Here is a 13,708-nt window from a genome sequence, read left to right as displayed (position 1 = left end):
CCCAAGTTACTCTGGTATTTGAAAAAAGTTGGGAATGTGTACCATACGTGATACATGGATGCCAGGGAAATTATGTTGTGTACCACATGTGATACATAGGACAAGCAAATGGTTAATATTTTTAATACTCTGGAAAAGTTGTTTCTGTTGGTTTTCCTAAATTTAGCATGCAAAATGTAGAACAATGTTGTTGATGAGACACTAAATTATCAACCTCAGTAAAAAAGCAACAAACTCAAATTATTTCAAAAACATATTTTTATTATTCAATAAAACATAATTTTAATCAGTCTTCAAAATTAGACACAAGGCCAGAAATTTCAGGGAAAGGATCAGTCAATTACATTGACTTTATTTATCCCAGAAGGACAAAAGGCATAGTTGACCTCAGTGGAAGTTAAACTCAATATATCAGACCATGATTAAATGCTGCAATACATTTAAGTTTGACACTAACAACTCTGTCAACCCACATTTTTTAGACTGGTACTTTATTTTGTTGAATCCTAAAGGATGGAAGAATGAGGATAAACGTAAAACACAGTTGAAAGGCTTGATTTTTTTTCTCTAAAAATATGCCTAAAAGATTACATCATACAATTATGAAATCTGTAAAAAGTCATTTTCTCAAAAGGATAATCTAACTACTCACAAACGTATTCATACAAAAGAAAATCCCTATCACTGTGAAATGTGGTATATCATTCCCACAAACGTGTTCAGTTTAGTCAATGTCTGTGAGGATAAAGTAGTGCAATAGTAACAGCAACAAGATATAATGGGTGAGTGACAGAAGAGCAGTTCCCCAATAAATCAGAATATGCCAATGCTGGGTGAAGCCGAGGGACTTGGGGGTGATGGTGATAATTCCTAAGCTATACCACCCATTCACCTTCCCCTTAGTCAGGAGGGAATCATGCCATAAGTGATGAAATTAGACAAATTGCATCAATATTCTTTGAGGAGATATGAAACCTGACTTTCCAGTCTCTAGTCTAAATATCAGCATTTCTTTGATCCCTTTCAATTGTTACTACCCTTATCCACCACCACTACATCAAGCTATTTGCTTCAACCACCATCATAAATCAAGACTGTGTAATCACCTCTCGTCTCTTAAACATTGTTATAAAGCTACCAGCCAATCCCTCGCAGAGAAAGTGTGTGAAATAAGGAACAGTAATCCTGAATTTGAGATTACGTGGAACAGAGGAGGGCCCCATCATATTCTAATAGAAGGTATGGCTACACCAAACAGTACAAAATATTAAAACATCAAGGTAACCTACTAAATTGAAAAACTGAACTTAGTTTATCAGTTTGCACCAGATTCAAAGGGTGTCCACGTACTTAAAACCTGTTACATAATGTTTACCACGTGTCATCTGAGCACAAAACCTGAGAACTCTTTACAAAATAGATGTTGAATGTGGTAAACGTCATGTTTCTGTCTGCCCTCAATGGTTCAGACTTTAGAATGATTTCAGGTCAAAAAGAGGGATACCATAATTCTATGACAGTGAGAAATGGTTGAGCTACCAAATTGGTCCTTGCAGTGCCTGGCCTGTGTGTCTTCCACTACCATTACTGTTGAGCAAAAGTAACAGCAAAAACCAATCATTGATACAGAAGTTGCAGAAATTTGACAACTGGTTTCTGACCTAAGCCTAGAAATAATGGATATTAAAACAAAAATTTGTATTAGAACCTCACAATCAGTGATCATATTGGAATGCCTTGCTTAAAAATTTGCCTGCAGCCCTTGTTGAATTTAGGTGCATTGAGAAAGCTACTGAAACTGGTGCACATAAAGTAATTGTCATTGGCTTATCTGAAGAAATAACTGATCTTCAGGCATTTGCTGGCAACTCGTCCAAGTACTTAGACTGTGTGCTTCCAAAGAAAAGACAATGGAAAATATGCATAATGAAATTTAAACCAGAATATAACATAGGTGTATCTTATTATGGCATATAATGACTCATTTTAACATGACTAGAGTGGTTATCCCATTATCAAATAAATCAATAGTATATTTTCTCCCTTCTGGAAACATGTTACATAGAATATGAGTATTCTGATAAAACGCTTTTCCAAAATTATCACAATGGTATGAAGAGTTTGTTAGCTCACTGTTATATCTTCTTTACTGTATGAATACATCAATGGATATACAAGATATTCTCTTGGCAAAGAATGACCTTTAGTATTGATATGGTTACTCTTTTGTATAAATATATACATGTATAGTAAAGTGACTTGTTCATAACAGCTTTATGCTTGTTTGTTAAGTCACTATTTCAAGAGAATGATTTACCATAGATATCACAGCAATATGGTTGCTCTCTTGTTATAGATAAAGTAATTCATTTACTTCTTTCAGATAATGATTTACCACAGATATCACAGCAATATGATCCTTTTCCAATATGAATCAACTTGTATGTTAAGACACTCCCAGCAGAGAATCATTTACCACAGATATTGAAGTAAATGATATAACACACAATTCTTGAACAAAATTAAAACTCTCAAGTCCATCAATATGTATAATGATAAGGAATCTTCCAAAAATATTTGAGTAGCAAAGGAACACTTTTGCACTGGCTTAACCATAGTAAAAACAGAAACTTCATGAAGGCCACTGAGGCAGTCATAGAAACTTGCTGAAGAAAACAATGTGTTAAAAGGTTCCAGAGAAAATACAGCAAGAGGGTATACATCAGGTAACCAATGGACATGGAGAAAATAACTAAGTGTTGTATTACAAGCTGTAAACTTTTGAAGACAAAGTAATTTTGAAAAGAACTGTTGAACCAGTTATTTTGCACAATTATGACTCAAACAGTCCCTCAGGAAGTACAAGTTAGCATTATTGCAGACAACAAGCAAGCTAAAAACAGGCCAGAAGTTAGTACTGTAGACCAAAATCAATTGCCTGAAGGTACATGTTTAGAACTGCTTTCCACTGTATTTCAATCATGATAAAAGAGGAACCATTTGGTACAGCCAAAGTGAAGATGATTGATCCAACAAATGGAAAACAACACAAAGTAGTTCCACAATGTTCATTTCAATTTAGTCTGCATTATAGATCTCATTGTTGCACACCATGTGGAATTTATGGTTATTAACCAGGCTGACAACTGCAGTCCAAGTAGCATAAACAAAAAGTATTCAAGGATGGTGTAGGTACAATAGCAAGGAATACAGAAACTAGAGACAGACAATGTGGCCCAGCCCATCAAGTTCCAATTAAGGCTGAACTACAGAAATGAACTCATGGCAAACTAAGAGTATACATGAACTTCAAAGTTCAGAACTCAGCTCTGAAATACGAATTTTATTTTGTAGCAATTATAAAGGATGCCTATCCTAAAGATGCAAGAGTATTTTACCTTGATAGATTATGCCCAGGGTATTGGCATATTCAAGTAACAGAGTTTACCATATCGCAAAGGTCCTACAGACAATTCAAATGACTTTGTCTATTCTTTAAATTGGATGTATTCATCAGAAACGTTTCAGTAAAAACTACAGTGAGCTTTGGTAGGGGTGATGTATTGCTGACAACAATGTCATAAATTGGAAAAGCATTGACAGATACAAAATGTAACCAATGGCCATGGAGAAAATAACTAAATGTTGTATTACAAGCTGTAAAATGTTGAACCAGTTATTCTACACAATTACAACCCAAACAGTCCCTCATGAAGTACAGCTGATGGAGGATTCAGAGCAGCACTTCAACAAAAGCAAAAGTGCAGCCACTAGTACATCAGCATGGCTCTGAGGGATGTACAGACATACTATGCCACAGGAGAGGCAAACTTGGAGTGCCCAATTCCTGGAATTATTGTACCTCGGATTACTGTTCCTATTGGATTACGCCATTCCTCCACCAATATACTTTGAGATATATTCAAGTCACAAACCTATTAGGGAGATAATGCAGAAGCCTTGAATGAGATACTAAAGGGTTTGCAAAATATACAGTGGTAATTAAAATATTATGATATTAAGGCATTCTCTAAGCTTGGTTGTAAGCAATATTTATCAAGACATACCAAGCTTAATTGTTTAGGGATGAAGCTCAGTCACAAGTCAGCATTAATATATTGGACAAGATGTAGTGTAAACCACATATTACCAGGATTGTGGGATACAGATGAGAGAAAATAGATAATCTCAGAAACACAATGTCTGTATATTCTGGTATTATGATAGCTGTGGCATGTGGCACCTTGAACCATGTGAGCAATAATGAAATTCAATCTACAGTCTGCAGCAGGGTTTGCAAACATACCCAAACAGAGCTAGAAAATGTGTACTGGGCCAATGATGTCTGTTGAGATTGAGGATCAAGAAGCCTTGAAACAAGCCAAATGAACTCCATGCCTAACAAAGAATAACACTGATGACCCAAGGTATGGAAAACCCTTTCAATTGACTTGTTACAATGGCAAGACAAAATTTATGAACTATCAACCATTATAGCAACATGAAAGGTGACAAGCCAAAAACAGACAACCAGAGAATCTCATCATTTACATTGACCCTCAATTCCCTGCTCAGATATGTATAACTCTTTTGCCACCAAACAACCAGTTCCTACCACCCCAAGGGGCATTTTGCTATAACCCTCATGAGAATGATAGGTGTTGGTGACATCATTGAAATGACTGTCACAAAGAAATAATTATGACAAAGAATACATTCTTTGAAACCAGTAAATTGAAATTTGAAGAAATAATTAATGACTGTAGTCATATGAATTTGCATCATCTAAAAACACGCGAATGTGGATTAGCTATGGTTAATTGGCAAAATTATGTGATATAATGACTGAGTATTTTATTGCTAATCCAGTTAGACTTGGACATGTTGGTCATATTGTAGAAAGAGACAAGTCAGTCTTTAACAGCCGAAAATATGTTATTAGACACTGGCACTAAAAGGAAGAATTTGAACTGACAGGAAGATCACCAAAGACCAGTTGATACATCTCCTTGCTGAAAACATGGACAGCAATGCTAAGTTACCACAACTGGCCAAGGGAATATCTAAGAGCCTGTGGTACTTCAAGAATGCCCAAAGGTTGCCTCTGGCCTACAAACACAACAGGAGGCATGAATTGTGTCCACAATCTAATTGATTACGGTTAAGTAATTGGATCAATTGTTTCAGCATGAAGTACAAAAAGTGATGCCCATCGTCAATAATTGCATGCTCCAAAAATATTCATCACCTTAACACAGTTACAAGACTGCTTCTCAGTACAATAAGCATGTACCAACCATGCAATCAGGGAATTATTAAGACATACAGAAAGTTTGTTGTTGTTTGTAAGCTAGTTTGTTGTTGTTTGTAAGCTAGTTTGTTGTTGCTTGTAAGCTAGTTAGTTTTCAGATGTACACCTCAATGATGTTTCCAGATGCTGAAAACTTCAGTGAAGAGGACAAACTGAATGTCCTTGATGCATTGTACATATCAAAGACAGCAAGGAAAGACACCACAGCAAATTCCATAGAGAACTGTGTGTAATGATGCAGGTTTCGAGAAACCAGAATCAGAGCACAAAGGAAGACAAGACCAGTTGATGACAATGACGAGGGCAACATTTCCTTGGGATACAGGATATCATTCCTACTATTTCTACAGTGGCAGACTTCACAAATGTTGATGAAAATGTGAAAACCACTTAACCACAGGAAACAGGGGATTGAAGGACATAAAGCATTTAGTGGACTGAAAAATAATCATCTCATTCTTATTATTATTATCCATACTATATAACAAAATAATGATATAATCTCACTATCTATGAATATCTAAAGCTAATTAGCCTATATCTTGCAGAGAACGACTTACCATAGTGATATGGTCTTTCTCTTGTATAAATACATTTGAGAGTAGTTAAGTTACCTTTTTAAAAGGATGACTTTCAACAGTATCATATAGGTATGATGTTTTTACACCTCTATCTTAACCAACTGTGATCTATTCCGAAGCCTGAAAATGTAGCAAATTCCTTTCTAATGTTGTCCAAGTTTAATTAGAATGCAAAATCAGCTTGTCAACATTCTGAACAATGAAGAGAGATATTTTGCAAATAATCTCACCCAGAGCAAATATTGTTTCTGCCAATGTCATCAGATATTCTGAAAGAATAGAAAACTAATATAAGATATAGAGGATAAATAAAAAGTAGAGATTAAACAATGGAAATTTTACATTTCAATACTGATCAATTTTTTATCTGAACAACTGAATTTTACGATTTATTAAAATTACACTGTACAACTTTGTGTGAAGTCAATGTATTTGTAGATTATACATAGACTTTCAGACTGCCCATGTGGTCTCAGGTTCAGTCTCACTTCACAGCATCTTGGACATTTTCTATTATAGCCCCAAGCCAACCAAAGTCTTCTGAGTGGATATGATAGGTAAAAACTGAAAAGAGCTCATCATAGATATTTATATATATCATCGCTTTAACATTCCTTTTCCATGCTTATTTAGTTCAGATGGAGTTAAGACAGATTTTCTATGACTGGATGCCCTTCCTGTTTCCAAGCAAAGCAATATTTATCCATGATTAGGCATTGTTTTAGAATTTTGGAAATGACATTCAGTTATAACAATCACACAATGTTAAGACAAGGAGACACAAACAATCTCACATACATATATGATGTGCTTCTTTCAGTTTCTTCAATTCAGGACTTAGAACATGTCATGACAAGTGATGGTTGTAAATAAGCATCATTGTCATGCAAGTGATGTTTTGTTTCCAGTCTTCCATGGAAAATGTCTGGCCTAGGGAATGTTACCTTACTAAGAAACAGGTGACTGTTGGTGACAGGAAGGGCGTCTGGCCATAGAAAATCTGCTTCAACAAATTTTGCCTGACCCATGTAAAAGGACGTTAAATGATGTTAACTCATTGGCCTATGATGAAAAATATTTCAGCCATGACCACATCTTTCTTCTTTTAGCCATCTAGATTCACCTTTATCATTGTTTAGGCCCAAGACAGATCTGACTGGACAAATCTATGATCAAAAACAGGCTACTTTCAAGAATGCTACTAATTTTATGACACTTCAAACAAAATGGAAAATTAAACTGATAAAGAGATGAGTAACATAAGGTCAAAAAAAATAACTAACAACAAATACCTCAAATCCATTTCAACAAACATCAGTTGAATTGGTGGTAAATTGTGACTGGATGTCATGATTAGTGTTATTCATGTGGATAACCGTGTCGGTGACGGTAGCTGTCAAGAGAATAAAAGTCGGTCTTGAACATCAAAGCATGTGTGGTATATCAAAACAAAAATATTAAATACATAAAATCTTTTTACGGATTTTACCGAACACACCATCAAAACTGCTGGGAAGGAATGACATAAGATATCTATATTGAAGGAATGCCAAAAAAGGCTAAAGAAAAAACGGTTTTAAAGTTTACTTACTGATATAATTGTGAATTGGACTCATATCCCCAGCAGCAATTCTTTTTTTGACACTTGCTGACGATAATATTTTCGTTTCTTTTCGGTTAAAAAACGAACATTCCGTCCTATTGCTGATATTCACCAGCATTGCGAAGTGCTCCACAATCAAACCTTCCTTTGTCCACTTCCTTTTCTGCTCAAAAATTTACATAATCTGTAAAAACAAAAAATGCGATTGTGAGAAAAATCCTTTTCGCTTTCATTTAATTGTCGAATCATGCCGATTATCACGGATTATTTTTCTTACACTCGTTTCCTATCACTATACCGATGTCTGTGATTTCGAAGCTCGCTTTGCAACCACCTGACTTCGGATTCAGTTCCGCTGCATGACACCTCATATGTCTCCTACTACATTCTCACGCAGACCAATCACTTGGGAGTGAAAATCGTAGGCGGAAAGTGTAAGTCCATCATGCATGTATATATGTGAGTTTTCGTATTTGCTTGTCACCACCACCACATGACAACTGGTGTTGGTTTGCTTACGTAGCAGTAACTTTGCAGTTCATTAAAGCCGACCGATAGAATAAGGGTAGATTTGTTCGACTAAATCCTTTAAGGCGATTCTTCAGCATGGTCACAGGGTTAACAAACAGTTTAACGTCGTAAAATCACGCAAGTAAATTGTTCTTCAAAAAAATTGAAGTATATTGCGACAGTTACATCTCGTAGTTTAATGGAAAAACTATGCGGCGTACCAATGCATCCAACACATAAACATATATTTAACATGAAAATCGTACATATATTTTATACAAGAAGACAATCACATTTGTGGGAAGACAGTAGTCACTAATGCTCATGAAGATATGGTGAAAATAAATCATCACTAGTTTCTAATTTTCACCTAAGTTTCCCTTTGGCTAACATCCATCGCCCTTCTAATGTCTATGGATTTTGTCATCATTTGGATCAATAGAATTGAGTGAACGCTTGGCAATTTGATGAATACATATAAGTTGCCGAGACCCACATAGTAAGTGCACCCATCAGATATCAGACGTACGGCAATCAATCAGAATAAGTCTCAGGCTTGTCAAGGTTCGCCCGTTACTTTCCGTGTGCTTGAGAGCACGTGTTGTCAAGTCTCAGACTTGTCAAGATTCGCTCGTTACTTTCCGTGTGCGTGACAGCACGTGTTGTCAACTGTAAACATGAAATATCACTAATACAGCATTTTCTACACACATACATATACATACTATTTTTGTATGCCGTATGGGCAACAGTAACGAAGGAATGCCTTTGTGTGTAGAATGTAAATAACAAAATGTCGCATTTTAAACTTGGCAAAAAGCCTTGGATATTTATAATGTGCGAGTTATGTATGTATATGCACAAAATTCATACATACATACATAACTCCTACATTATAAATATGCAAGGCTTTTCTCAAGTTTAAAATACGACATTGTTTTTGTTATCTACATTCCACACACATACATACTAACAAACAAATCTTGAGAAGTCGGAAACTTATTTCGATTAATTGCCAAACGTGCTCTTTGAAATTTTCATATATCACTATCGTCACTTCCGGCTTATTTTCCAACGAAAAACTGCATGTGAAGTGGCCAATCCTCTAACTGAAATAAAGGATATGGTATCAAATTTTAAAATTCGGCGGGTTTAGGATTAGCTACCCCTTACATCGTGAGGAAGGAAAAGGATACATAATTATATGCCCACTTTCTTACGATTTTCAGTATCCGTGTTTCAAACAAGAATTACGATTCTGAAGGAATTTTGGCCATCATTCATTTTGACATTCGAAAGATTGTCGGAATGGCTGTCACGATTAAAATGAAATGTTTGTTTCTTCGGTATTTTCGTCATTTTATAATATCTCACATTCTGAAACATTCGCATTTTTTCCTCCTAAAAACCAATGTTTTTCAAACTTCTTAACGCTGACCTTTCACCGTACCTTATGTGGTGCAAAGGTACGTTCTTTTACGCTTAGACTAAAACTCGAGGATAATAATTAAAGTCGTATATACAAACGAAAGCAAAACATTCTATAATCGAGCCAAGCTGATCGTAGCACTGCGTCAAAGTAAATTTTCTTCCGCGGCCTCCTTCCACTCTCACATACCCAACAATGTCCTCACATCGACACAGAAGGTAATTTCATATAAATCACGCCTTTTCATCATAAAAAAAAAACATTAACAATAAAAGCTGTTTACAACTTGATTAAATAATCGAGTCGTAAATAGAATAAGAATATGAAATAAATAATCAACTATTATATATGTATACATTACTTACATGTCAATGGAGTGGGATTGTGAGAAGGTCAAAATGAAACCCCACAATGTCGTTAAAATTTCATCTTATGACAAATCCCCACAGGAGACAATAGCATAATGTTTTGCGTTAGATCTTTATATGAACCTAACATCTGACTGATTACCATGTATACAAGTATAACAGTCATTTGAAGCTGATCAACTGCACAGCTTCCAGGGTTCTGGTAGGAAATGAAATGAAAAGAATTGATCGAGACACCGTGTACACCGGTTAAGTCGTTTCTCATTGGCTAATGGTGTTCAGGTGGTCTGTGACATAAACTGATCGTTGTTGTTTAGCCCTAGGTCAGTACTACAGGAGTAGCCTATGGTATGTAATTCCTAGGCTGAAATGTTAGAAGTGATGCAAAATTTCCATTGACACTTTACAGCTCAAATTTCACTCGACAAGTCGTTCATGCGTCACCGTTTTTCTTAAGCATTTACAAAAAATATAGAAACGAATAAATTATTGAACTTTTTAACACAGTGAAAATTTTATGAAGTTGTAAAACTTCAGTGGGTATGTAAAAAAAGCGGATTTGTTATGGCGGAAAGTGAAGCGTTCACAAAACTGAAACATGCGACACTGGAGTAATTTACACGCCGACTAAGTGATTCATTGTATGGAGTGCTGTGTGACACCCTGGACATGTTGCACACTGCCCAGTCTATTTTTTCATCTCTGTAGATTCTGTCGATATCCTCAGCAGAGGAACGCAAGGTGTACTCCATCAGAGCCTGAAAGTTGCTGTTCCTCTGCATTTTATTATTGGTGGTGTGCCTAGCAGTAGTGTTTAGGAGGGTAAATACGGCCATTGACGGTGTAGCTATTTCTGCATGCATGTGTTTTTTAATGTGGGGAAATTGTTTTAAAGACGCTTTTGCAAATGTTTAGCCCCAGATAAACCTTGATTGCGCAGTCAATACGATCAAAAGCCTCCCAACCATGACTCTTCAGTCTTTTTAAGGGTATCCAGAAATGCAAATTACATGTCATTATTGTATAACTGACGCTGCTTAAAATTTTTGAAACGAAACGACAGGTTAACGCACTGCAGCTTGTAGACGTAACCTCTTGACAATATTGTTATGCTATTATTGCCAAACAAAAAACATAAGTCATTTCCAATTAAAGTAATTCTAGTTAATAATTTTTTTGATGAACGCGAACTTGTCTATGAATATAGTCTTTCTTCGTTTAATGCTTGTGATCATTTAGTAGGCCTGTGTAAAAGTATATATGAAAATAAAACTGTTACCAAAGTGATGTCTCATCATATCAAAATGTATTAACCCTTTGAAGTCGGGTATAAATAGCAAGTTTTTTCATGCGAGACGCAAAAAAAGGGTGGGGGGGATAGATGATAATCAATCAAATAACTTATAATGCAAACGTGGCTTATATACCACAGCCGTCTTCAGAATTTAGCAGTGTGTCAATAAGCCACACCCGGTCTTAAAGGGTTAATATTGCAAAGAACGTGTTTGTCCAACACTTCGATGAAGATTTTCTAAATGAACGTCTAAAAATAGGAAATTTTTTTTCACAATTAGTAGAATCTAATTATATTACCGTTAACAAGCTTCCAGGAGCATACATATTTTGATTTGGTAGTTTTAGAAACGTGTGGTGCAAATGAAATTGTATATGCCTTGAGCAAAAAGGAAAAAGCTAGTAAAAAACGTAATTAATATTTAAAAATCTATTAGTTACTGGGACTTACAAAATCAGTGTAGGAGCGAATAATCACTACCAGTGTGATAAACGAAGTTCTATCGTTACCTCTGTGTAAATGTCCATGTGACATTCTTTGTAATTTTTAAATTTCTATATCAGATACTTGTTCTGAATATCTCTCTAGAAACATCGAATTTTTCGGAGCAGAAAATTATAAATGGTTTTCAACTAAATTGTATAATTTACTTTAAGAAGATAGGGGCGTGGTTTTAGAGAATCTGGCTGCTATTTCTAGCACGACGAGTGACTACTGCATTAATAAAGTATTACGTAATTGTAATAATGTTCTTATGGTGTTTTGTATTAGTTTGGCTACTATGGATGATTTTTTTTATTTTACAGTATACTACAGCCGTCTTCTTTGGTACAAATAATTTGTTTGTTTAACCTGAGGTCAGTTCTCCTTCAGCAGAATATGATTAAAAGCATTCTTGTCGTGACCATCGCATCTTCAGATACATTTCTTTTTAAACGTGGTAAAATGGTATACCTCTGACTTCGTCACCCAAAGTGTCCTTCCTTGGTACTCGTGTACCAAGGTCCCTGTAAGAATCAGGGAGAGATAATTAAAACTGTCAGAAGTGGATGAGAAATTTAGAAATTTGTGAAGACTACTCTTGAAAAAAAGAGATGTCACATCTAGCTGTCATTAAAACGAAGCTGTTGCTTATTATTTATTATTTTAGTTATTTCATTATAAATCTCAACTTTATTATAAAGTAAATTTCCACAACATAATATTTGTAATATTGTAACAACTTAAGTGAAAATGTTATATGGTTATTGTAGGGATCTAGCTTGACCCTGCCTGAGATTTGAAACCAAATCCACCCGCTTGTTGCTTGTCAAAACGAGCGGGAAATCCCCTCCACACCAGATAATGGATGAGGAAACACTCGACCCCCTACGATCTGTGCTGGTCAAGGAAAGGTCAGTCCTTTGTTTAGGGTTTGAACTACATTACTGACCATAATCTATATAACAGAGAGAATTTCCGATCTCTTCCTCTTTTGTGTCAGTCAGACCAAGGAGCAACACTTTTCTGTCAGCCATGACCAAGAGCAGCACTTTCCTCGGCCACAAGAAAGATGATGCCACCTCTATCCTTTCTAGTCAGCACCGTGCATTCCTTACTCTTTCACTCTCTACTGACAGACAACCTTTTTCTACACTACTAACCATTGAGCCAACCTTGTCACTATCACTAGAAGAGCTACTGTCTCTTTAACTACCTGTTGGGCAAACAAATAAACACATGTAAATAATATTTCTTCCTTCTTGGTCTTGATTTTTTGATGTTTACTGGTTACTTCAACGCGAGAACCTTGAAGTGTTACATCTACATGCTACATTCAGTAGTGGGCTACATCATATCGACCTGATATCATATCTTTTATCCAGCCCGCTACAGTTATAAATTGAGAAGTAAATGGAGATCAAAAGAATAACATGCGTTTAGTTTCACGCATCATTCAAATGTCTGTTAAAACAATTATGATGGATTCCTGTCAACAGCACATAAACTCTTAAATATTGGTAAAGATAGCATTGGTTCCAATGATTTAGAGATGTCACATTGTATTGGTTGTTAATTAATGAATTTCAAATTGGCAACCTTAACAGTATGGTCTAATAGGGTATGCAAGCAACTGATTTAAATGGCATTAATTGCAAAATCTGGTCAAATTATCTTACATTTGATATCAGTAGCCCTTGAACTGAATAAATTACATTTATTGAACTATCGTGTGAAATGAATAATTAAACATTAAGAATCTGTGTAGCCTGAAGATGTATCAGGCCAAGATGAAATGTATGAAGATGGCACAAGTATCACTGGAACTCATTAGGAACTGATCCTAGCAAGGTGTAGAAGGAGCCAGGCAAGTCAACCCACAGTTTATGGAACCTCCTGTCACAAGTCCCAGAACGCTGTTGGGTAAAGTAACCTCAAAATATCAAGGAGGAAAAGTGATGACAGACTGATAAAGATGGTGACTACATCTTTGAAGCAACAACCAAAGATGATGTGAATCAATTCCTCCAGGCAATGACTACTGTTATCATTAGTCTTGCAGTGGAATGGTCTGGACCAGAAGTGTAGAAAAAAGGTAAACATCTCTATGTTATGAGTAAGAGAGGTGGATG

The 13,708-nt window shown here is 35.7% G+C and overlaps 1 long non-coding RNA gene across 5 annotated transcripts; it reads right to left on the bottom strand.

Annotated features, from left to right (window-relative positions):
- Window positions 1-240: 240 nt before the first annotated feature.
- Window positions 241-11,658, bottom strand: LOC106879304 (uncharacterized). 5 transcript variants are annotated; one of them, XR_016237840.1, is made up of 4 exons: window positions 11,547-11,658; window positions 7,484-7,679; window positions 7,185-7,285; window positions 241-6,161 (listed from the first exon to the last, which is right to left on the bottom strand). It is a non-coding gene; the product is annotated as an uncharacterized LOC106879304 (long non-coding RNA). The 5 variants fall into 5 exon arrangements; XR_016237843.1 differs by lacking the exon at window positions 11,547-11,658 and adding an exon at window positions 11,396-11,527 and having other exon boundaries at window positions 241-6,177; XR_016237841.1 differs by lacking the exon at window positions 11,547-11,658 and adding an exon at window positions 11,396-11,415.
- Between the last annotated feature and the right edge of the window lie 2,050 nt (window positions 11,659-13,708).

The sequence above is a fragment of the Octopus bimaculoides genome, chromosome 21 (assembly GCF_046866305.1).
Source record: "Octopus bimaculoides isolate indiv1 chromosome 21, ASM4686630v1, whole genome shotgun sequence".
In the NCBI taxonomy this organism is placed as follows: domain Eukaryota; kingdom Metazoa; phylum Mollusca; class Cephalopoda; order Octopoda; family Octopodidae; genus Octopus; species Octopus bimaculoides.
This window is presented reverse-complemented; position numbering and strand designations above follow the sequence as displayed.